General features: G+C 39.9%; 1 protein-coding gene and 1 non-coding gene across 4 annotated transcripts in view; both read right to left on the minus strand.

Annotated features, from left to right (window-relative positions):
* SMYD3 (SET and MYND domain containing 3) overlaps positions 1 to 27,558 on the minus strand; it is an 807,351-nt gene that overhangs the window by 745,550 nt on the left and 34,243 nt on the right. The window lies entirely within an intron of this gene.
* Positions 4,672 to 4,774, minus strand: LOC118928873 (U6 spliceosomal RNA). The gene has a single exon (XR_005031382.2). It is a non-coding gene; the product is annotated as a U6 spliceosomal RNA (small nuclear RNA).

Here is a 27,558-nt window from a genome sequence, read left to right on the forward strand (position 1 = left end):
TAAATTAATTCAAAAATATTTGCTAAGTATTTACAATGTGCCAGATGCAGGTGTTAGGGATATATTAATCATATATATATCACAGTCCCTACTATCATGGGGCTTATATTATAGTTTATGAACACAAACAATAGAGAATAATTAGTAATGTATCAGATGGTGGTAAGTGTGTAGAAGAAAAACAAAGCAGTGTAGGGGATGAAGAATGAGAGATGGCTGACATTTTAGATAAGATAGAGAGAGCTCCTCCACTAAGAGGACAGTGGTCAGAGACCCAACTGAATTTGAGGCACAGCTTGTAGCATCTGCAGGATGACAAACCCAGGTGATGGGGACAGGGAAAAGGCCCCGCTTAGAGTGTTGGAGAAACAGCAAGAACACAGGTGGCTGGAGTCCAGTGTGTTGGAGGTAGTGTGAGGCACAATTAGGAAAGAATGCAGCCTGACATCCTCATATATTCACTGTGCAAACATGATTCATTTCTGTTTATGTTTTTTTACCATAAAGTAACAATTTTCCAAGCAGGGGACTGACTGAGCATGGTTCTCAGAGTAGGTTGAATGGTGGCCCTCCAAAAGATACAAACATGTCCTAGCTCCAGGAATTTGTGAAATGTGGCCTTATTTGGTAAAAGAATATTTGTAGATATAATTAAGTTAAGGGTCTTGAGGTGAGATCACCCTGGATTATCTGGGTGTGCCCTAAATCTCGTGACAACTGTCACTAGCAGTTGTGAGAAGACAGAGAGAGGACAGAAGGGCATGTGAACATGGAGACAAGATCGTAGCTATGCACCCACAACTGAAGAAACTTTTAAATAAACCTCAAGCCATTTTTAAACACTAGGGAAAGGCAGACCTCAATAAATGAGTCAGAAAACTCAATTAGTATTAAGAAATAAAATTGATCAATAGAGTCAAAGCAATCCCAATCTAAATCCCAGCAGGCTTTTTTAAAGAAGTTGATAAACTGGTTCTAAAATTTATATGGAAAAGCACATGACCTAAAATAGCTTAAACAATTTTACCAAGCCCAAAGTTGGAGGACTCCACTACCTATCAAGACTTATAAAGCCAGAGTGATTATTTTAGGTAGCACTGACATATAGATATATCCATCAATGGAGCAGAACAGTGTCCGGCAACAGACTCTCACATACTGTCAGTCGGTTTTCTCCAATGGTGTTGTAATGGATTGAATGGCGTGCCCTCAAAATTCATGCTCTCCCAGAACTTCAGAATGTGACCTTATTTGAAAATAAGGTCTTCCAGATGTCATCAGTCAAGATGAGATCATACTAGATTAGGTGGGTCTTAAATCCAATAATTAGTGTCCTTACAAGAAAAGAACACACAGAGAGGACACACAGGAAGAATGCCACTTAACAGGCACAGGCTGGAGTCACGCAGCAACAAGCTAAGAATTGCCGAGGTTTGCTGGGGGCCATCACAGGCTTCTTAGAGTCAGGGACAGGCTCCCCATACAGCCTTCAGAGAAAGCCCTGCTAACACCCTGATTTCAGACCTGGCCTCCAGAACTGTGGGCGAAGAAATTTCTCCTCTAAGTGACCAAATTGTGTTGATCCGCTAAGGAAGCCGTAGGACACTAATACAGGTTTTTGCTTGCTTGGTTGGTTTTCAGTGAGGTAAAATTCACATAATATAACGTTCACCTGAGCATGAGTTTAAGAGTCAGACTGGCCTGGATTCCACTCCTGCATCTATCAGTTCCTACTTACCAGTCAGCAATGTTTCACTTATACAATGGGGACATAGTCTAACCACAAAGAATGGTTCTCTACTTTAGCATGCACCAGAGCCAGCTGTAGGGCTTGTGAAAACATCAGTTGCTGGGTCCCACCGACCGAGTTTCTGATTCTGTGGGTCTGGGGTGGCACTTGACATTTACGTCGCTAACAAGCCGCACAGGATGCTGAAGCTGCAGCTCTTGAGAACACAAGAGAACAAACTCACAGCGATTGGGATAAACAGATGCTCTGAAGTGCTCCTCTCTTCTTCCTCTATTCTTCTCTTCCCTGAAGTCAAATGGTCATTATCCAAAGAAAATTAAATATAGTTGAAAATATATGCACATAGACACGCACACACAAACACACACACAATCTAATCAATCATTTAGCAAGAAACGCCCATCCTCATCTACTACAACACTCAATATACAAATAAATGGACAGTAGTCTGATTGTTAGAGAACAAGGTCAGACCACGTTCTCTAACAATCAGTCCAAGAAGCCAAACAGCCCCAAGTGGCCAGGACTGGATTAATAACTGACAGCTTCCTCATTTTTGCCCTTTCTTCAATTTAGGACCAACACAGGAAGCCGGAAATGTACCTGTAACCATCCACACAGGATGTCACCTCTAATTAGCCTGCCTAAAGCTTCCCCACACAAACGCCTCCAGTCAGGCCACCTGAACACTTCCCTTTTCTCCACTCCAAAGCTTTCCCACTTCTCTGCCTGCCTCTGAACCTCTGCCAAATGCAAGTGGTGGTGGCTGACTCCCCTGCTACACGAGCTCTGAAGGCCGCTGGCCATTCTCATTTGGTTGTCTTCATTTACTGCCACAACTGGGATAAAATAAGTTAAAATCCTCATTTATTTTTTATGGTATTTTTGCTCTGTAACATAACAATTCCTTTTTCTAAGACAACACAGGATAGCTGGGAGACAGGGGTAACCCTGCTTCAGAACAAGAGAGACCTAGGTTTCAAAATCTGACTCCTCGAGCTATGATCTTATGCAAGTTCTACAGTCTCTTTGCACATCATTTTTTCTCACTGATGTTCCCCACCAAGGACACAATAACCACCTACTTCTTAGGACAGCTGCACAGAGGGATGATGCCCACAAAGAGGAACAGGGCCTGAGCAGAGTATGTGCCCAGCGATGGCAGCTGCTTTGATAAGCCTGTGGTTGTCAGCATTGAACATTTAATCCTGCCATTCAATAACCTGTTGCGATTAGGTTTGGGAGTAATTTTTGGTTTTGTTTAAGTTATGTTACTAGGAGTATAGAGCTAAGTCCCTCATCTTAGAAAGTAAAGGATGGGCATTCCAAGAGCGTGGATGGACTTCTCTGACTACAAGTGACATAAGAATCACTGAAACCAGTTACTGTAAAATCTCATGGACCCAGAGTACATCCAGGGCCCATAAGGACTGAATTTAAACTGATAAACAACTCAAGAACCAGGTTACTCTCTCAGAAAATGATTGATCATCTCCATTTTTCTCTCAACTAGCTTCCTCCACTTACTCAGTCTCCACACAGCCCTTAAGTAGCCACCCCGAGATGGTAATGATCAACAACTTAATAGGGATTTTGGTTACACAGGTGTACACATTTGTCAAAACTCACTGAATGGTACACTCAAGATGTATACGTTTCACTGTATTATTGGATCTCTTTTCATGTCTGTCTCCCTCACTAAATTGTGACATGTCAAAGGCAAAAAGGGAATTATATTCAACCCTGAATCCCCAACACTAACACAATGCCTAGCATGTAGTCAAATCTCAATAAATGTTTGATTATTAAACAAAAGAAGACAAATGTAAGAACTTTAGAAGTTTTACTTATTGCGATTCATTCTGAAAGATGTGTTCACTTTTCATTTTAATTAGAGATTACCTTTCAATTAATTAATATAAACATTTAAATTTTACATATTAATAAAGAGAACTATATTAATAAGCAATTAGGGACTTAATTATGGTGCAAACTGTTCCATATACATGACTCTGCTGCCACCTAGTGGAAGAAAATGTCTATTACCATGTTTGGAAACTCCTTAAAGGAGACAAAAGAATCTCCAAATGGGTTGACGGGCCTTGAGCAAACACATTTCAACCACGTCCACCAGGCACCTGTTAGGCTCTAGAAATCATGGCAGTTTCCATGAGGACAGGCATAGCTCATATGTGTTTTGATCACTGCTGTATTACCAGAGCCTAGGAAAGTGACAAAACATTGTTAACTTTCAATGAATATTTGTTAGCTGACTGACTGGAATCTGAGGATTCAAAGGAGACTGAGACATGATTTTCAGGAAAGAAATTAAGACACCCAAAACCAATATAATTTTAGCCACACAACTGAATATTTACGAAGTAAAGAAGCCAATCTGAAAAAGCTACGTACTATATGATTCCAACTATATGACTTTCTGGGAAAGGCAAAACTATGAAGACAGTAAAAAGATCAATGGTTGCCAGTGGGGAGGGAAGAATGAACAGACATAAAGTACAGGATTTTTAAGGCAGCGAAACTATGCTGTCCGATACTGTAATTGGTAGACATCTGTCATTATACACTTGTCAAAACCCATAGAATGTACAACACCATGAGCGAGCTGCAATGTAAACCATGGGCTCTGAGTGATGATGAGGTGTCCATGTAGGTTCATCAGTTTTAACAAATGTCCCCTGTGATAGGGATGTTAATGGTGGTGGAGTCTGTGTGTATGTGGGGGCAGGGAGCAGAGGAAAAGGAACTCTCTGTGTATATTCCTTTTTTTTTTTATTGTATTAGTTTCAAGTATACAGCATAGTGATTCAATAATTATACCTTACTAAATGCTCACCACAGTAAGTGTAGTTACCCCCTGCTACCATACCAAGACATTAAAATATTATTGGTCATATTCTTTAAAAAATATTGAACACTTCACAGATTTGCATGCCACCCTTGCGCAGAGTCATGCTAATCTGCCCTGTATTCCAACTTAAGTATGTATGCCGTGGAATTGAGCACCACTCAGTTTTGCTATGAATCTAAAACTGCTTTTTTTAAGCCTATTTTTTAAAAATCAACAGAATTTTTTACTCTGACTTTAGATATTCAAATAAGCAAACCCACATGTAATGAGTACCTCAGAAGTATGGTACTGTTTTTAAAGACCTTAAACAAATCCTCAATAAATGTTATTTCCTCGCCTCCATGGCATAACCCCTAACCCTTACTCCCAAGTAGCTTCCAGTAAGAAGCTATAAACAAGCCACTATTTCTTCATCTGTAAAATTAAGACAGCTAGACTAAATCACTCAGTTCCCTTCCTAATTTAATATTCTTTTAATTTTTCAAGAAGAAATAATTTAAACTTTCCAGGTATAGAGAAAGTTGGAAAACTGTCCAATACTTACACCATCACACTGACACCAAAACCTAGCAAACACAATAAAAATTACTGTCAGATCTTACTGTGAATATTAATGTAAAAACCTTAAAAGTAATGACCAAAAGAACTCAGAAGTGCTCTAAATGAAAGATAAGGATGCAAGGATAGTTAAATATTAGGAAATGTACTCATTCAGATCACCTTATAAATGGGTCAAAAAAGAAAAGTTAATGACCATATCAGTATATGCCAAAAAGCATATGACAAAATTTTTAAACCAGTCCTGATTTTTAACCTTTAGCAAGACAGCAATAGATGATATTTTCCTTAATATTACTGAAAAATGAAAAACTTTATATGGGTCTGTAACTTCCTAACATTTCATTATAAACATTATTAAAACATGAAAAATGAAGCATCAGAAGCATTTCTACTGTGATCTAGAAGGAATAAAGAAAGTTTGCCATCATTTTTAACTATTGATCTAGAAGTACTAGGCAGTGCAAGGAAAAAAAGATGTTATATTTTTATTTACTAAATATTTTTGTGGTGTTTACTAAGTGTCAGGCACTGTTCTAAACACTGCATAGATATTGAATCATCTAACTCATATAATCTTCGTAACAATCCTGTAAGGTAGTACTATTAGCATCCCATTTTACAGTCGGGGAGACCAAGGCACAGGGAACCTAAGTACTTTGTGCAAAGTCACCCAGCTAGCAAGTTAGTAGAGATGGGATTAAAACCCAAGCAGTGGTTCGAGAGCCTACGCTCTACACTGCTGTGCTACAATGAAATTCTACAGTGCGAAGAAGAAGGCAACAGTATCCATATATACAGATACATTAAGGTAGCTAGAAAACCCAAGGAGAAAAGAGCTGAAATTCTGTTAGAAACAAGAACTTAGTACAGTGGTTGGTTACAAAATCATGTTTAAAAATCAACAGTATTTCCATCTGTTAACAATAAGAATTAGAAAAAATAATTTTAACAAAGATGTCATTTACACTGGTGACCAAAAAAAGCTAACTGGAAATAAAATACAGTTCCTTCTTGAATAAAAATTTACAACTCTGCTACTTTACCAGTGAATACAAATTCCAGATTTATAGGAAGTGGCTGGCTGGCTCCAAGGGCTCCTCAAGCACAGAAATGAAGTTGCTGGAGTGGGAAGTAAACCAACCCCCAAAAGGCCCACCCCACCACCACCACCTTAACTACCTTCTGCACCATAACACCATCCTGGCTCAATGTAAAACTGTGACATTCTACATCAGGGAGTTTCATTTACACAAAATCTATTACACAAAGCAAGATATTACCAGCTAATATTTCACTGTGCTATTTATCACCAAGTGTAAAGAGGTGTCCAAGCAAGAAATGTGCTCTCTTAAAAGCTTGAGCCTCCAAATCCTGTAGAAAAGGCAGATACTGTAGAAGAGGCAGATACACCCTTGAGGCAAAAATGCTAGGAAGTAAGAGAACGCCTTCCTTGTAATTTGCAGCTAGGTTATTACCCATGATAAATTGATAACCATTCATTAACTTTGAGAGCAATAGACAACTGGCAGGCTATTTCATGCCTCAAAGAATTTATGGCAAAAATGACAGGTGACTTTGAATTCAGAAAATAAAATGGATTCTTGGAAATTGTTACTTTCATATATTCTCCTTTTAAATAAACTTGGAGGCAGATACAGGTATTTGCTGCTGATAAGAATTAAAGGTCATGATTTTCTACATCAGTGATAAAAGGATTAATGTTTATCAGTTGCATCAGTCCATCAATCAAAAATATATGTGTGAATCAGGCACTTAGGGTATATCCTGATAGACAATCCACTCTGGATCGTAATAGGGAAGATTATGCAAAATATACATTAATAACCTAAATTAAAACTGGGTGCAATTAAGATTTAGGGATAATTGCAGGTTCCCCTTGGCTGGCACCTCCTTGCTGCCTACCACAATGTTGGGGTCCCCTAATCAGGATTTTTGTCTGGTTCTATTTTCTTCTAATTCTCCCTGTTCCCAAACTGATCTATACCTAAGGCTTCAAGCTGTCACCTATAGTCCATCTCCAGGAAAACCTCTCCCCTGACTTAAAGTGACTGTCAAGCCAGGCTGCACATCAGCATCACCTCAGTCACTTTTAAAGTGAATCCCTATTTCCAGATCAATTAAACCAGAATCTCCATGAGCAGCACCAGGGCATAGTTTCATTGTTTAGTTTCCTTTAGTTTCCCTAATGCAGTTCAGGTCCAGACCAATACTGCCCTTCTATGCCCATCACTTCACCCCTCTCCTGGTCACTCCCCGGCTAGCCACAGGCCCCTCAGACTTCTTTCCCCTTGACATTCTTATCCACCAGCACCAGGCTAGAGCATTTCCTCCTCCTCTTCCTTAAGTGACCACAAGACCACAAGGTAGTCCTTCCTCCTAGCTTCCACAGTCTTCTATGCATGCTTCCAGTAAAGTGTTTGTCACCACCTATTACGTCTGACTGTGTATATGTCTATCTCTCCCATGTAAGACTATTTCATTTTAGTACTTACAGCACCCCTAAATGAGTGACACCAGATGGTGAGTGATAGCCGAAAGCCAAAGAGACTAACCAAATGTCTATAGTCAGGTCTCAGAAGTAGCTGCAAAATTAGAAAACTGCAGACATGGCTACAGGATGATAAGTCAGGTAGACACAGCCCAGACTCATGAAGGAGGACACACAGATGAAGGGGATTGTGTACCTGAGGCTCAGCTTTATCAGCCTCCACCCTACACTCAATGGATGAGATTGATTAAATCTGACTCTGAGTTGGAGCAAAGAGCCCTGAAAAGTCTACCTCCGCCAAGTATATCAAATTTAAGTTCATTTCACCCTCAGTCCTACGGCCTTTAGGTGGAGACTTTATCATCTTCTGCCTAGACTTTTAAAATGGCTTCTTAGTTCATGTCCATATGGACCATCTTCTGTCACTCCAGGCTAACACTGACCAGAGGTACCTTTAAATGAGCCAGTCCCCCTGGTTACTCCTTCATTGGAAATGCTCATGTAGCTCTTAGAGTCTGAAGTCCAGATTCTCTGCAGTGGCCTAAAAGGCCTTTCTCAACCCGGCTGTACCCGTCCTGCAGCAATTCTCCCCCATGATAACTTCACACCCAACTGCTCTCCATTGGTTCAAACTCTAGTCCTGTACACAGGCCATGCTTACAATAAAAACATCTGATCCATCACCCAAATTTTACAAGCCTGCAAAAATCAGCTCAAATGCAGATTAACACCCCCCCATTAACTTACTGATTATTTCCAAGAGTTTTTCTAGAGACCCCACTATGTGACAGCCATTGGCATAAACATCCCTTATACTGCTTTGTTGAAACCTCAGTTATGATAATTATAATGTTGTATTAAAAGCATTTGTGATTTTATCTTCTCCATCAGTCTATGCTTTTCTTGAAGACAAGAACCATATTTTCTGGTCCAGCTCTCTTGTTTTGCTGACTTGGGTCCAAGAGGGGTCCAGGATGCCAAACTCTGCTGAGTAAACACTTCCTTGAGGGCAGCTCGTAGCTATGGAGGTCCCGGATCAGGCTACAAGGGCTGATATTGGGATAAAGGTCTGAGCCCTCATGGAGAATACAAATAATGAAACAAAAGGCGGAAAAAGGTCAAAGCAGTTTCATCAGATGAAAAAGGTGAGAGGTAAAGAGGCAGAGCGAGTGGAGATGCAAGTGAGATGGGGAAAAATTGAAGACGAGCTTTGAACTAACGTCATCACCACAGCTTATCACAGCTCACTTTGCTGGAACAGGGACATAACCTTCAAGGGACAAAACTATTCTAAATACATGATATTCATCTTGTAACCATTGTGTAGCCTAACCTAGTACTAGGAATGGATGCTGTGATGTATGCAAATTAATTCACACTTTTGCAAACAATGATTATACACACACACATACATGCAATAAGTATTCATATGACCCAGAAGGTAAAACAAAACCATTAGAAATACTAAACTTTAACACAAGGAGATTTAATCTAAAGCTAGTGACTTAAGATTACTACTACCATTAAAACCACAATGAGAGATCACTTCACACCAATTAGGATGGCCAACATCCAAAGACAAGGAACAACAAATGCAGGTGAGGATGTGTAGAAAGGGGAGCCCTCTTACACTGTTGTTGGGAATATAAATTAGTTCAACAATTGTGGAAAGCAATATGGAGGCTCCTCAAAACACTAAAAATTGAAATACCATTTGGCCCAGGAATTCTACTTCTAGGAATTTACCCAAAAAAAACAAGGTACCAGATTCAAAAAGACATATGCACCCCTATGTTTATTGCAGCACTATTTACAATAGCCAAGATATGGAAGCAACCTAAGTGTCCCTCCATAGATGAATGGATAAAGATGTGGTACATATACACATCTTTATTCAGCCATAAGAAGAAAACAAATCCTACCATTTGCAACAACACAGATGGAGCTAGAGGGTATTATGCTCAGTGAAATAAGCCAGGCAGAGAAAGACAAGTACCAAATGATTTCACTCATTTGTGGAGTGAAAAACTGAAGCAAACTGAAGCAAAACTGAAGCAAACCAAAGCAAAACTGAAGGAACAAAACAGCAGCAGACTCACAGACTCCAAGAAGGGACCTAGTGGTTACCAAAGGGAAGTGGGTGGGGAGGATGTGTGGGGAGGGAGGGAGACGGGATTGAGGGTATTATGATTAGCACACATGATGTAGGGGGTTCACAGGGAAGGCAGTATAGCACAGAGAAGACAAGTAGTGACTCTGTGGCATCTTACTACGCTGAACGACAGTGACTGCAACAGGGTGTGGGGGGAAACTTGATAATATGGGTAAATGTAGTAACCACAATGTTGCTCATGTGAAACCTTCATAAGATTGTATATCAATGATACCTTAATAAAATAAATAAATAAATAAATAGTACTACCTAGCATACAATGTATATCAAAAGAACTAATTTATTTCTACCATATACAACTCCCATGCAGTACTACAGGGTGGACTGAAATATAAAATCAGGAGCTTTGGACATAAAGTATCTGGCATGAAGACCGAACATCAGAGGAAACTATTCTGCAACAACAGAACAACCCCAAGCAGCCCAGTGGAGATGAAAGAACAGAGCCTAACATGCCTGGGCTCTTGACGGATTCCTAGCTCTGGTTTCAATCCCTCCCCAAGTCGCAAAGTACACCACACCCTTCAGTTCAGTTCTGTGAGATACCCTGAGTCCTTTTTCCTATATTCTTCTTGGCTTAAGCTACCCCAAGCTGGTGTCTGTTACCAGAAAACAAGAAATCTTAAACAAAACATTTATACTACGAGAGCTTTGCCTCTGTTGCCTTGATTACATCCAAGAACTTCATTGCCAAAAATATCTACTCCTTTTATAACTCCTGCTTCATTTCTTACTCCTCTTTCCAACCACCAATTCATTCAGTTCCTATCAACTGAGCACCTATGTCACGCCAGGCACTGCTGGCCCCTGGCAACAGAAAGATGGCTAAGCCATGGTCCCTGTGCTCAAGTTCATGACCTAGTACAGAACTTTTTTCAAAATATGGGTCTTGATCAATTTGTAAAACCAACTTAGTCGGTCCCAAGAAGAACTCTGTAAAGAAGAGGTAAAGTTAAATACTGCTTTTCTACGACATTTGTTTCAGTCACACGTTTGTATTGCACAGCAATATAATGCGCATTTCTTACTGTGAGTAATTAACAGAGTCTGAAAAATACCAGTGGGTCCCTATTTCCTAACAATTTGAACAAATGCCAAATAAGAGGGTAGACAAAATGTAAGCCCTAGGGAATCCATGAGTGGTTTAATTAATAAAAAATAATTTTATTGGCATATCCATGGTTTGTGTTCGTTGTACATGCCTGAAAACAGTTATCAGTTTGCCTCAAGTAGATTAAACATCTCTTCTTGTTAGTTTTAATTAGCCAAGCAAATCCTTTTCTCTTTGCCGTAAACAGGACAAAGAAAGTTCAAGTCAGCATGTCAGAATTATGAGAAACTCTTAATTAGCTAAGCATAAATGTAGTAAGTTTTTGCCATACTCACAATGAATGCTGACCGGGCAAAGCCCAGCAGTTATCAGGGTGATGGTGAGGCCAGCAGAGACGACAGTGAACCCAGAAAACAGGAGACCATGAGGCACAAGACAGCTGTGCTCAAAGGCGTGTACAGGCAATGACTACAAATTGTTTAAGGTAATTTACAAAAAATTTGATTGAAGAGAATGTAAGAATAATATATCAATCAGCCTTGGGCATATTGTTGTATTTTGTATTTTCCAAGCGTTTTGAGCCTAAGAATCTGATTTCATTTCAAGTATCACATTTTTTCTCCAATTTAAAGGCTACCAATCTTTATCAGGTAGAAGTAATGATGCTCTTGATTAATCCACAAGAATGTTTACTGAACAGCCACTGAATGCCACCCAAGGAATTATGCAGAACACTTAAACAATGTGCAGTGTCATGGAATCCTGGTATGCTAAAATCTAGCATGAAAACTTATAGCAGCAGGAAGTTATGTCACAAGTTTCTTCCTGTCTCTGCCCTGCCAAACACCTACCATACAAAGCATGGCAGCCTATTTCCACGTTCTTTCTAATATATCCCCTTGTCACTGATTCACTCATTTTGTTAGGGAGAAGTATGTAACTGCAGGTTAGGAAAAAGATGAGAAATTGAGAAAGTGCACTCATGAACACATTTTTTTCTGCCACAGGGAAAGTCCTGCCATTGTTTGATTTTTGCAGTGGCACATATATAATTCACAGAACACCCAAGTTCATGCATTCTCATTTATTCTAAATTAATTGCACATCTGCCTAATTCTAGAGACAAAAAGATGAAGGTGCTCGTGGTTTAGAAAAGGAGCAAACACATAGAGCTAACCGGAGTTTAGAGGTCCAGGTAAAGGTGTGCGCGCGGAGATGTGGGAAGCCTGGCACTGTGAGTGCAGCACAGAGAAGAGTCCGCCCGCTGGGTGTGGAGGGGCAGGATCTCCTTCCGGCGACCCGCTGCAGCTGAAACAAGCCCAGGGCAGAGCCTGGAAGTGAGGGAGGGGCCAGAACTGCAGACCTACATAAACGCACTAAGATGCTCAGACTTCGTGTCAGAAGAAATCAGGATCCAGGGAGATCGTGGACAGATCATTTCCGAAGCTGACGGAGGATGGACCGGTGAGTAAGAAGGCAGTAGGACACCACTTGCACAGGCCGTGGCAGGGATGATATCCAGGTGACAGGATGGAGGCCTGCCCTGTGACAGAGGAAGCAGGCCCTGAAAGGCGGAGAATTTAAGAAAAACTTAGAAAGTAACACTAGCTGCACTTGTTGCCTGACCAGAATGAGTGAGAAAAGGAAATGACCAAGAGGTGGTTCAACATGAGGCACGAAGAGAGAGAGACATGAAGGCAGGGAGAGATGTGAGGCAGGGGGAGACGTGAGGCAGGGAGAGATGTGAAGGCAGGGGGAGACGTGAGGCAGGGAGAGACATGAGGCAGGGGGAGACGTGAGGCAGGGAGAGACATGAGGCAGGGAGAGACGTGAGGCAGGGAGAAACGTGAGGCAGGGCTGTGATTTTAAGCCCTAAACTAAGAACAGCAGCTTAAGAGGGGAGCTAGAATGGGTGCCAGGTCAGCAGCCACATAAGTATTACAGAGATTTAGGCAAGAGGTGAGGGTATAATGGTGTCATGGATTTGACTAGGGTGCTGATAGTGGAGATAGTGAGAGAAACATATATTTGAGAAATACTTCATTGCCAAAATCAATAGAATTTGCTGATTATAAACCTGAATGTGGCAGGGAGAGGAAGAGAGATGGCAAGGGAATCTCCCAGATACCTCAAGTGGAGAAAGAGTACTACCAGTCTCTGGAAGAAATGGAAGGAGATGCAGATTTAAGAAGGGAGACTGAGAATTCAGCATTTTAAACACACTAAATTTCAAGCACCTCTGAAATATGCCACTAGAAATACCAAGTGGACAGTTGAATGTAAAGGTCTGGAAATGCCCAGGAGCAGGCACCGAAAAGGTCTAAAATCTAAACATTAGAGAGATGCTAGGATGAGCCTACAATGGACACTGAAGTGGACTCTTCAACTGTGAACAAAGCTGTGAAGTCGGGAAGGAGAGGAGATAACACAGTAAGTAGTCTGAAGGGGAGATGTGAGGCTAAAGGAGAGGGGTGCTGTTTTATCTGTTTGATGGAAGATGACATAACATATTTAAGTGCTGCTGGGAATGAATCAGTATAGAGAGAAAGGTTAAAGATACAAGAGTGATGTGACAAAAAACATATAACCCCAATCTAACCATGAGAAAAACATCAGACAAATCCAAATTAAAGGCCATTTTACAAAATACCTACCAATACTCCTCAAAATTGTCAAGGTCACCAAAAACAAAGTCCAAGTAATTTTCATAGTCTTAAGAAGACTTAAATGTAACGTGACATCCTGGATTGTGCCATCCACAGAATAAGGACATTAGGTAAAAAGTAAGGAAATACAAATAAAGTATGGACTTTAGTTCATAATAATAAATCAACGTTGGTGCGCAGTTGTGACAAATGCACAAATGTTAATAGCAGAGAAAACTGGGTGTGGGGGTGGACACGGGTTCTCTCTGCTATGTGTGCAATCCTTCTGTGAACATAAAATAATTCTAAAATAAACGGTTTATTTAAAAAAAGATACAAGAGAGATGTGATACTCAATAGTGTAAATCCCAAAAAGGCTGAACACTGTGGGCTCCAGCACCCACATGGAGGGATCAACCCCCCTCCAAGATGCTGTCTGGCTAGACAACAGTTTGTGTGGCTGTAGGGGGGTGGCTGGCGCAGCCACCTTAGAGCCACAGTGTCCCAGCCTATTGTGTGAAGGCTAATGTGGACTTATCTACACTGGTGGCCACTGAGGTACAAATAAATGGTCTTGTGTGGCTTTTTTTCCCTTTTTTTTTTCAGGGATCTGTGAACGTTTATTTATTATCAGTAATGTCTAACTTGGTCCTGTATGTTAAAGCAAAAAAATAAAGGCACTGGTTTTGTTACATAATCTTTTTTTAACTTGATTTGAGGGATCTGAGATTGTCATTTGGTTTATCTTTGGAGAATGAAATGCAAGGATAAAATATGAATAAAATAAAAGTATCTCAACTAAACCTCTTATGTTGTTTTTGTTTTCCAGATGCTACTATCCTTTAAGATAGTAATAAGATGGAAAAATACCCTCAACAACACTAAGAAATGGGGGAAATGACCAAACACAATTGAAGATTTCCTGTCAAAATCTGTTTCATCAGACCCAGTGGATGTGGCAGGAGATGGTATCCTACCAATGATTTTGGATTCTCTATCTAACGACTTGAATTGTTTCAGGAAAAACAGGCTACTTCACAAATCTGGTAGCAATGCACTTGCAGTAGGAGCTGTAAACAGCCATCATTCTGCAGATGATCAAAACGTGACAGCGCCTCCTCCTGGAACTCTACCTATGGTACAAAGAGCCAGTGCTGACCATAAAATATAAATTGATGAAGGAAGTTCAAAAGTCTGAAAGAAGGGAGAAAGAGTATCTATCACTAAAACATGTGGAAGTTGGCATCTTTCTATTTGGACAAGAAAGACAAAACATTTAACAAAACTGAGTTTTCATAATGTGTAGGATGGCACCTTTGCCTTGACAAAAACTACCCAATATGCTTTTTTTTCATTACATACAGTTATATTCACTTTTTTGATATACAATCCTATAATTTTTCATTAATGCACAAATATAAAACAGTCCCATCATCCCCAAAATTCCCTGTGGGACTCCTTTTCTTCACCTCCTATGTCTGCCAAACAGCCTTTGGGGACCCTGTGTCTCACACTACCAGGACCCACAACCATAACTGTTTGCCTGATGAGAGTGAGTCATTAAGTCTTTACACAGTAGCCTTCTCATTCTAAGCCCAGGCCACCGCCTACCACTGGCCCACCGAGTAGCTGCAGTAGTCCATCACTAGAGCAAGAGGGAACTTCCGGAATGGCAAATACATGCCATGAAGAACCAGGAGTATTACATTTAGCCAACTTCCCTACTGGAGTGGCCCCTGCTGCTGGCCATCTTCTCTCCACCACTACCACCACCACCACCACTGCTTAACAATCTCCCAAGGAGGCGACATCTTACCAAGTACTTCTCTAATCTAGGTCTTTTCCCTCTTCCCCACAATTTTGCTCAGTTGGAAAAAGCCCTAAAATATTGTAAGTTTCACTACCTCATAGTACATGTTTGGGTTTATCAATAGAAGCTAAGCGAATGGGAAAGGAAGATACAAGATAAACCTAGAACACTGTGTTATGCCAGAGGTAATAAAAGTGTTCCAAAGAATTATAGAGGCAGATCAAAAACACAGGAGCCAGATTCAAGGGGCTCCCAGGAGTCAAGGCCGATGATTTCAGCATCAAAACAAACAGAACAATAATGGATCAACCCACTGACTAAAATAGGGTTTTTTACTTCTTTAACCTATTACTATGAGTCTATATTGATAAAAATAAATAATCAGTGAGAAGGTGGACTCTTCCTTTGAAGAGAATAAACACTTATAAATGTGAAGGGATTAATGGAGGTAGAAAGTAATTATTTTAGAACCATCACAGTAAACACTGGTTCAGGCAAGAACCAATCACAGATGCTAAGCATAGGGAGAAAAAATGATAAGGAATACATGTTTGCATGATCTCAAAGGGTTTCCCCACAGACCGGCTTCTTAGTCACAAAGGAAAAACAGCAACTATGTGGGCCAGGCAGGCACCTGACCCGATGACCACAACTACCCCAGCAAGGACCAGATGGATGCTGATCCCTGCTAATGCGACACCCTGAGGAGGACATAGCAGCTCCGACATGCGGCTCTGGCTGGGAATGGGGAACGCGAGTCTCATTGTGAGGGAACGTCAGACAAACCCTAATTTAGGAACATCCCATAAAACAACCAGCCTACATTCTTCAAAAATATTATCATCAAAAATAATAAAAACATTAGTGTCATAAAAGACCAGGAAAAGCTGAGGAACTACTGCAGATTAAAGGAGACCTAAGGGCCATGACAAGTACATGTGACATATGATCCCAGACCAGATTCTAGGCTGGAAGAAGAAAATGCAGCAAAGGTCATTACAAGAATAATTGGCAAATTTGGAAATGTGGCCTATAACACAAGTATTCTGTGAATGTTAAATTTCCTGGAGCTAATTAAGTGGACAGTGGTTATATAAGAGAATACCCTTGTTCTTAGGAAACACTCTAAACTATTAAGTAAAGGGACATCATATATCCAGACTACTCTCAGATGGTTTAGAAAAAAATTGTGTGTGTGTAGACAGAGAAAAAAACAAATATGACTAAGCTCATGTGGCAAAGTTAAAATCTGCTGAATTTGGGTAAATGACATGTGAGAGTTCTCTGTACTATTCCTTTAGCTTTCTATAATTTTGAAATTATTCCAAAATAAAGCTTTTTTAAGTGGTTTGACCAATTTTTTAAAAATATTTGAAAATGAGACTGCATTTACATTTCATCTTTTATTTCAACCATAATTAGCAAGCTTACAAAATATACTTTTCAGTGAAAAAGATCTAAAAATCAACATGATATAAAGCATAGATAAATATCTTATGGGAGGATTAAAGTTTCTCCTAGTGGAGCAATTTTGCACTAGTGCTCAGTGTATTGTTTCACTTGGATTTCATTTGGGGCTCATCAGGGATCCCCTGAGTATGATTAAAACACTCATCTCTTATCTATAAATAGATCATTATATTTGGATAAAAAGAAGTTCTACATACGTCAACTGCACAGGCACCAAATTTGGCTCCTAATCTTATTAGCCTCTAAAAGCCAAGTAGCAGGAAGCACAATGCAAATACGAAAGCTGGGGATACTCAGACCATCCTGAGAATCAAACACCTAAAGAAGGTGTTACTATGATGTCTTGAGCTATGAAGGATTCAATTTTTTTTTAATATATGCATTCAACCAAAATACTTGATTTTAGTTTTCCAAATAATCCCTAATATTCTTTAAGTAATAAAAATATGGGGAGAATACAAACTAAAGGTTAATTACTAGCACAAGCCACAAAAGGCCTCAGAAAACAGACACACACACCTACATTTCTCCAAACCCACTCACCTAGCTCCCATACATAAAGTGACATATATAATTACAATAATCAGAGGCTTTCAAATCTTGTGAGAACCCAGAAAGTCAGCCCTTTCTGCAATTTAATGAGTGGCTATTCCTCCACAACAGATTGAAGCACATTTTATTTTTAAATTTTTAATCAAAACAATATATAGCACACAGTTAAAAAAAGTACAAAAGGGCTCTGTTGTCCTGCTCCCCAAAAGGCAATCATATTTAACCATTTCATTTTGAGGGCTTCTGGCAGTTACTCTCAATTTTCTAAATAATACACTTTTATCAATATTTCTTCATTTATCACCTTGAGCTTTCTATGAGACATGACCTGTCAGGACATGATGCTTCAGCCAACCTGCACTCACATGAACAATCCTTCCTCCTCCCTTGCTCTCAATGTACATCACTAATTTAGTTCTTCTGCTGTTACTTCTAAGATATACTTCCAATTAATTTTTTGTTCTATCAGTATCTTGGTTTATCCTTTATAAAATAAGACTATCAGAACCTGTACCTGTTCTCCTACATCTCCTCCCACCTTCTGTCAGCTGTACTTTTTGGGTTTTCATACTGTCAAGATTTACTGTCTGTTATTTAGTTAAAAAGTCTTCTGTGCACTGTCTGTGGCAGTGGTTCTTAAACTGCAGCATGCATCAGAACCATCTGGAAAACTTGTACAAACAGACTGAGGGACTCACCCAGTGAGTTTCTGACTCAGGCCTGGGATACAGCCTGAGACTTTGCATTTCTAAAAGCTCCCAGTAATGCTGATGCTGCTGGTCTGGCTCTCAAACTTTGAGAACCACTGGTTTACAGGATGATTCTAAAGTTGAAAACCAATAGAGAACATTGCTCACCAAAGGATCAAACAGTGTGTTAACATTTCATTCTCCATAGCTGTGACGTCATGACCCTGTTGCCACTCAGAAAAGAATGTTCCAAGTGTCACAATTAAATGCAGTCTCCTTTTGCCTACTACCAACTATTCCAGAGTGCACCAGCTTTTTAATGTGATTCATATTTAGGTCACAATATACTGTACTGTTTCCTCCTTTAGAATTTGTTTTCCTGTATGTTTTTTGTGTGCTTTTTACTCATTCTATCTATAGCTTAGAAAACTAATGTCCTTCGCTTCTAATTTGAATCAAATGCATGTTACAAGCAGTCATTCTGGAATTTCATTGCACTACAGGGTAGTTTTATTGTTTCCTGGAGATCAGAGGAGAGGTTAGAACTGAGATACACAGTTGAGAGTTATCAACTTACAGGCAATGTTTTAAGAGCTCACTAGGGTGTAAGCTTGGTAATAGGTCTGTCTCAGGTTCTTTACCATGTGATATAACAGAATGACGAGAAACACTTGCAGGTTGAATATGCAAACTCACTTATTATTTACTCCCACCTCTCCTCAACCCAAGAGGAGGCAGAAGGAAGCATCCTGGTCAGAAGGAATGCCCCACAATCTCATAACCAGTAAGGCCAGCACACGAAGGGAAGAAAGTTGGCCAAGTCTCAGCAGCCAGTGAGCCACCTGTCACCCTGGCTCCTCATGGTTCTTTTGGTCAGAAAGCAACAGCTCTTCTGCACAGTGAGGAGATCCTAGCAGGTCTGCACATTCCCCACTCCAGAAAAGAGGTGCTCCAGAAAAATGCTCAGAATTTCCAGCTGCCACCAGAAGTGACCAAAAGCTTCCCTCTCCATTACCCTACTACCATATACACACTCCTCCAAAGTTCAAACCAACACTTAACAATACCTTAAGCAAAATGCCCACAATTTTAGAATCACAGATTCTAATTTGGTCGATCACCTGGTGATCATCCTCAGTGAATCACATTGCATCATAAATGCCAAGGAAAACAGACCTGGAGGGTTGCCTCTGCTACAGAAGGTATTTAAATGCATGCAACGGACGATATCACCTAAGAAAAGAACAGAGAGTGGCAAGAAGACCCAGGATTATAGCCAGGGGTACTCCATACTTCATGGGCAGGTAAAAGAGGCAGGAGCAGCAAAAGAAAAGAAGAAGAAGTAGACAGTGAGGCAAGGGAGAAACCAAGAAAGTGTGGTGTTATGCACAAGTCAAGAGAATAAGGGACACATTAGCCACAGGGAAATGCAAGTCAAAACCACAGGGAAATATACTTCTAATCCACATGATAGCCACAATCAAGACAGATAACAAATGTTGGTGTGGACGTGGAAAAATTCAGATTGCAATTCCCACCCTCACAGATGTCGGTGTGAATATAATAAGACACAGCTACTTTGGAAAATAGCCTGGCAGTTCCTCAAATGATTAAACACAGAATATGATTCCAGCCTAGATATATACCCAAGAGAAATGAAAATGTATGTCCACACAAAAACTTGTACACATATGTTCACAGCAGCATTAGTAACAATAGCCAACAGGTGGAAACAACCCAAGTGTTCATCATCCATCAACAGATGAATAGATTAAAAAAATATGGAAACATACAATGGAGTATTATTCAGTCATAAAAAGGAATGAAGTTGACACTTGCTACATAGACGAGCTTTGAAAACATTATGCTAAATGAGAGAAGCCAGTCACAAAAGACCACACATTGCATGATCCACTTAACTGAAATACCTAGAATAGGCAAATTCATAGAGACAGAAATTAGATTAGAGGTAACCAGGGGCTGAAGAAGAGGGGAGTGGGGAGTTACTACTTAATGGTTATTGAGATTCAGTTCAGGATGATTCAAATAGTTTTGGAAACAAATAATGGTGATGATTGTACAACACTGTGAACGTAATTAATGCCACTGAGTTGCATGCTTAAAAATGGTTAAAATAAATTTTGTTATTTTAACAGCAAAAATAATAATAAAGATCAATGGGCAACTATGGAAAAACGCCTAAGGGCAAGAATGTAAGCAGAGAAATGGGAGCTATTACAGTTATTGTGGCAAGAGACACTATGACTTGGATTCAGGCAACCAGTGGAGATGGAGAAAAATGTGTGGATTCAGTATCTTTAAGTGATAAAACCAACAAACAGATTATGCTAGTGGACTGACTACAGTGAAGCAAAAGAAAGAGAGAGACAGATGAAGGCTATACACTCAGGGCTACTCCCAGTAGTACAGCTGTGAGACCAGGGGGGCAACTCCCTAGAGCAGCAATGGGTTTAGCCCCAGTAGGAAATGCCAGGTGGGGAGCAGTACAAGTCTCCCAAAATGATGCCTTTTCAACTACAAGCAATGCCATCAGATGTGCAGACTGCAGTGAAGACAGTGGATGAAGCCCACTCTGAGAATACAGGAGTTTCCCATTTGACAGACATACATGTTGCCTAATAAAACACAAAATTTCCCATGAAATATTCTTGCAAAACATTGAACCTGAAAGGATCAAGTCTAGATCCAACTATTAATTTATGATTTACAGGGAAAAAAGAACATATTAAGTGACAGTTTGGGGATACAATCAGAAAGTCTAAAACTCCCCAGTTTGGGATACTCTAGGGGCAAAAACCCCAGTTTCTTCAAAGAATAAATTGCAAGGAAAAGAACAAGAGTGAATTAATAGAATTAAAAACCAGTATCAAGAGGCAGTGGTGCGCAACATTGTTAATGGACTAAATGCCACTTTAAAATGGTTAATTTTGCCATGTAAACTTCACCTAAATAAAAAAGTAAAAATAACACAATACCAACCAGTTGCAATGTATTCCTTTATTTGGATCCTGAGTGGAGCAAACAAAAAAAATGAGACAATTGGAGAAATTTAAGCAATGAATGAATGTTAAGCAATATTAAAGAATTACACAGTTATTTTAGTTATGACAAGATTTGGACTGTTCTTTAAAAGATTCATATAGCTCAGAGATATATATGAAAATATTTATAGATCAAATGATTGATGCTTAAGACTTAGTTCCTAAACTAAAGGGAGGTAGCAAGGGAAACCACTCATGAATAGCAGCAGACTAATCAATGTGTGGTTAGTTGAACTCCAACCTCTCTACTGACACTTGCACAAGAGCAAGGCATGCTTATTGGATAAACTTTCCTATTCTCTTTAGTGTACAACTCTAACCCTATCAGCTAACCTCCTGATGCCAAGAAGGGGAGTCAGTCAGCGTAAATCCCCAAACTCTCCCCTTTGCCTCCGAACTACAAGTTATCTTCACCAAACCTGAGCCCTCCCACCCAATCTAACGTAACCCAGCCAAGAACTCCATGAAACTGCTTCCCCGCAAACCACCAATAACCTCAGGATTTTCAGATCCAAAACAGTAGTCTCTAAAGGATTTACACAATGTACATCTTGCTTGAAACTCTGTCTTCTCCTGGCCTCTGTCACCATCTCCTTATTTTCTTTCTGTTTGTCTCTTGCTGGCTCTTCCTCTGTGATGCTTGGACAACACAGTGTTCCCTTCTAGACTTGGTCCCCACACCTAACTGCTCTCACCCTGAGGTGCCCCCTGGGCTTTCTCAGCCAGCCCATGATGCCCACGGTACCTAACACACTGCTCAACAAATATTTGTTGAAATAAATACACTCCTGCAGACAATGCAGAGCTGGCAAAAGCAGCACAGAGACCAAACACAGAAGTAGGAGCAGAAAGCAGACCTATTCCAAGTAAATGACAGAAACTCTAGTAAGAAGATAGAAGGGAACAAAATAGGTAAGAGGCACCAAAATCCAAAGAACAGTCTTCCTTGCAAAGAACTTAGTTTTACACTGGTAATTATAATGAACTCACACAAAGGATAATTCAATTAACAACCATATCCTTTCATCCTACCATGTTTTTCCCATGAGATCAGTGAGTTCAGATGCTTTATTACGCACCAGAGACACTGCTAGCTTAAAGGCAACTACACATCTGCCGTCATCTCTCAATTCTGTGCCTTGCATGCTTTAAACAAACATCTCAAGATCTTTCTTAGCTGAAAAGAATTTAATGTATAAATGTCATTAAGCTCTTGTCAAAATTATAGGAGAGTTATAAAACTGTCATGTTTTTATTATTATCACCAATTCAAATCGTTTCATTAAACAATACTCCAGCTGCCTGAATAATCATCAGGACTTCTCATAAAAAGATGAAATTACTTAAATTTCATGTTTTCCACTTAAATCAACCTTAAAGTATTTATTGAGGAATTACTTCATGAAAAGCATTGTTTCTAGGCTTAATTAATAGTTTCATAGCACTCCATTTGTAATGAAGGCATTAGGAGTTATTTCAAACTAACCAATGATTATTGCTCTTTAATTTGGTTATTATTCTGCCCCAGTTGATCAGAGCCTCCCTCTGCACCACACACACCTCTGAATACTCCAATAACCAGTCACCACTGCACTTAGCATCTGTACAACAGAACCAACATTCATGATAGTCTTCTAATCATTTCATTTGCTTTTGCAAGTGTAACATAAGCTTGTCACTGATGTCTGGCACTCGATCTCCCCTTTGTTTAATGTCCTGCCCAACATCTCATATAGTTCTTTGCCTATAGTGGACATTTACTAAATATTTATTCAACTAATAATCTATTTATTAACCTATTTAATTAATGATCTATTAATTCACTGATTAAATTAATAATGATTATTTTATTTATCCATCCCATAGCCTACAGGACAGAAGCCATGCTAGGAGTTGCAGTCTCTGACTCTATCAGCTGTACTAACAGACCACAGAGTGGAGTGCATGTGCCAGAGCTGAAGTCTGGGCCTTTCCACCTGGGTCACCAACAGGAATCCACAGTGTGAGATGGTGAAGATGACTTGGCTCTGCATGGTGCAGCCCAGGCTCTCCCAGATGCATGGAGGCCACGGCTGGAGGGCTGGAACCTGGAGACAGTTTGGAAAGTTCTCCTTGGCAGGCAAACCCCTTCAGCAGCTTCCAGGTGGACAGTTTGGTTTAATGGTGATAAATGCAGTCTCTGGAGTCAGACACTCCTGGATTTGAATACAGCCATTACTTCTACACCCCATCCCTATTTTATTCATTTATTTATTCAAATATTCACTGAGGACCTACTGTGCCAGTCCCTGAACTAAGAGCTAAGAATTCCTCTAATAATAAACTAGACACAGTTGCTTACAGTATGCTATAAGACATAGATAAAGAAATGAGAAATCCCAATATAATGCAAAGTGAGCTATCATGGGAGAAATATAGGATGCTATGGAAGCACTGAGAGGAGCACTTAACCCAGATAAGGAGGGTGCAGGAAGGCTGCTGGCAGAAGTAACATGTAAGGTGACACATGAAAGATAGGTAGAAGGGTATAAGGTAGGGGAGGAGATAAAAAGACAATATATATGAGGGCCAAAGACACGGAGAAGCATGAACCATTTATGGACTTAGAAGTAATTCAGTATGGCTGGAGTACAAAGATGGGGGTAAAGAGGGTCAATAGGTACAGCTGGGAGGTAAAAGAAGCCAGATTTGCATTACAAATTACCCCTAGACCAATGGAAAACCATAGAAGAGGCTGAAAGCAAAGGAGTGACCAATTCTTATTTTTAGAAAGATCATTCTAGATGTAGGAAAAAGTAAATGAAGAGAGCAAGGTCGGAGGCAGGAAGACCAGTTGGCTGTGCAATGATAAAGGAAGAAGTGGCTAAGAGAGTTGAGCTAACAATGCAGCAACAGAGGTAGAACAAAGTGAAAGCTCTGAGAGGTATTTGTGGAAAGGAATAATGAGAACTTCGTGATGCCTGCGAGTGGTGGGTGAGGGAGAGTGAAGAGATAAAAACCCAGGGTTAAGGTAAGTTAATACCCAGGGTTAAGACTTGAGCAGCTGATATAAGAAAAGAGGAGGAGGTATTGGTTTGAAGAAAAGATAAGGATTTGAATTTTAGACGGAGTTTTAGGTGTCTACGAGCCATCCAAGAAGAGATGACCAATAGGTTACTTCAGATATGAGTCTGGAACTCAGGGAAGGCACATGGAATGCACATAAAGATTTAAAAGTTATGGTTTCCCAAGAGTTGACAATGTAAGTCCATACCAAAACTTGTACATCAGTGTTCAGAGCAGCATTATCCATTAACAGCCAAAACGGGAACAACCCACATGCTCATCAACTGATGAATGGATAAACAAAATGTGGTCTATCTATATTCTAGGAGTCATTCAGCAATAAAAAGGAATGAAGTAATGACACATGATACAACATGGACACACCTTGAAAGCACTACAGTGAAAGAAGCCAGACATAAAAAGCTGTATATCATATAATTCCATATACATGTGAGATCTAGAATTGGCAGATCCAGAGAAAGAACATAGACAGCTGGCTGCTAGGGACGCGGGGCAGGGGAGGATGGGGAGTGATAATGGGATTTCTTTTTGGAGTGATGAAAATGTTCTAGAACATAGTGGTGATGGTTGCACAGTTTGGTGAATATATTAAAAAACACTGAATTATATACTTCAAAGGGTGAATTTCATGGTATGTAAGCCACACCTCAATTTTTTTTTTTTAATGAAAGAACAAAAAGTCATGAGTAATTGCTCCCGTATGGAGCAATCCTCCTACTGATAATGACTATAAACTCGGCAAAATATTAAAAACAACTACCTGAAGGCCCCGGGAGCAACCAAAAGCAGAACTCACAGGAGAAGGCAGAGGAGTGGGGAGGTGAGGAACAGAGGTCACACTTGGAAGAAGGGACCAGCATGGGGTGAATTTCCAGATGAGCTGGTTGACTTAAATGACTTCATATCAAAGGCCCCAGTTTGTGCTATGCCAGGCAGCTGAAACCAGGATAAAAACTCGGTCTTACTGGCTGTAGAACCAAAGTCTGGGGCAACCACAACAGTCAAAATAGGAGAGACCCAGAGGGAGTGAGTGCCCCAAATTGTAAGTATAAACTCTGCCCCAATTTTTGGGTTGATCCCCCGAAGTACACATGGATAGGGCAAGTAGCTAAAGGAACCACGCAGAGATTTTAGCTGCTGCCCACACAGGAGAGAGCCTAGAGCTTCAGTTCAGCATTGTAACTGTGATCAAAGATGAAAAGATTTGAAACTTACACAGTACCAGTATGTGAAGTCTTGGGAGATAGGAAACCGCCGAGGACCCTCACTTATAGAATAAGTACAGAAGAGTTTCATATTATATCCTAAAGTCAGCTGATAATGGCTTGCTAGGAAGAGAAAGGTATTAAGATTTTGAGGCCAATTCCAAAATATCAAAGGAGATTAGTCGAGTTTGCTCAGAGGAAAGGAGTAGTAGCATACATGACATGATCTGACATTTCTAATCTAAAAGATCAACTCATGATTTCTCCACACTTCATAAGGCTAATCCAGAGTCCTGTACACTGTGGAGTCACTCTTCTTGATGACACATCCACCCCTGTGTGTTTTGACTCCCTGCTTTCTGCTCTAAGTAAATACCAAAGCCTGGGAGAGAACAGAATACATTGTTTTAAGCTTATTTCTCCAAACCCAAATATAGTGCATATATAGTCCATTTCTTCTCTTAAAATACACACATGCATGTATATACATACAGATACAGATATATAGATATGTGTGTGTGTGTGCGTGTGTGTGTATGCGTGTGTGTGTCTGCTCTGATGAGTTTGGCTGCGATGAAAACAGGAATGTACAGATTGAAGTTACACTTGAAGGAAGAGCTGACAAGGCTGGATGTTTAATTGAATGTTGTTACACTTGGTAGGTGATGGAATGAGTGAGACAATTCCTTTAAAGCCTCTCCATGCTTTCTACAGCTTTATTATTATTAAAAATTCATACAAGACTTCCTGGTTGGTTTGGTCTTCTCTGGTGAATCTTTTTCATTCTCTTATTTAGTATGTATCTTAATTTTTTTGTTAATCTTTTCACATGGTTTTGGTTCCAGCAATATGGAAAGCCAGTAATAGCACGTCACCAGTTTGGGTCCAGAATATATTTAAGTAAATATGATTTATTATGGTATTACTTACCTTATTACATACATATCTTTTTACACAGATACATATTTTTTAACTGGGAAAAGTACATTGGCTCCTTACTACTTTTGCTGATAGATGTTCTGTTCATCTCAGAGGAAGAAGAATTTTTTTATAACTAGCTCTGTAAATTGCTGCTCTAGGCTTATTTCAGAATGATTTTTCTAAACACACTGTTTTACATGTTCACTTGGTTTCAGCTCAGAATATTACTGCCTTTCCAACAGGCCTTCTAGGGTTTGAAAAACATTTCTTATGTACTAAAATTGTACCCCTCCCACGGCACACACACTGTATCCTGACAATCCAAAAGTCATTGATGACTTATATGATTAGTGAGTTTGGGAAGCTGGATACACATGACTCATTTCTGTTAGAAATCTTTTTGGAGACAATGCCTCTGTGTACAAGTTTTAGAGAGGTGGGTTTTGACCTCAGGGGAAAGCCTGTGGTGGTGGAGCATTGCCAAGAGACTAAGTGAATTTGCCTCTGTGCCTATCCTGAAGCTGCATGCTGCCATACACCAAAGCCATGTTTTCCACATGCTCTATCACTAATGAAGCTGAAATTCTGATTTTCAAAAAAAAAAATCTGTAGGTCCATTCAAACTATACCTGAAGCCTACCAAAAGTTACCAAAGACTTATTTTTCACCTAATCTTATATATGCTTAATCGCAAATAATAACTAAATTAATTAACTGGGATAAAATGCAAAATATTCTAATTTTACATTAGGGTGCTTTCAGCTTTTACTTCAACTTTGAAGTCCACAGTTACCCCCACCACAGATAAGAAAACACTCACTTTACATAGTTCTCACAGAAATTCCGGAGTACTGAGGCTTGACTACTCTTTTTAAAAACTGATACTAAACAATTATTAACAGCAAAACTTAATTCTACATATAGAATCATAAAATGTAAGCACTGGGGTTTTCTTTTTTAAATCGCTAATATACACAGAGGATTCCAACATTCAGAGCAGAAGTTAGCAACTCTTCCAGGTTCCTGGAGGGAAAGGGGAGGAGAGATGGGTTGACTGTGCCATCTCCAGGGCACTCCCTCCTTCCCTTCCCTCCAGCCCTTTTCAGGAAGCTACTGTTACATAAGGCGATTCAGTCAACTGTCAGAAAGGGAAGGGAGCTGAACCTGGGTGCTAGGACTGCTAAGGCAGAAGTAAGCAAGCCGGCCCCATCTGTGCTATCAGAAT

This window comes from Manis pentadactyla, chromosome 9 (assembly GCF_030020395.1).
Source record: "Manis pentadactyla isolate mManPen7 chromosome 9, mManPen7.hap1, whole genome shotgun sequence".
Lineage (NCBI taxonomy): Eukaryota > Metazoa > Chordata > Mammalia > Pholidota > Manidae > Manis > Manis pentadactyla.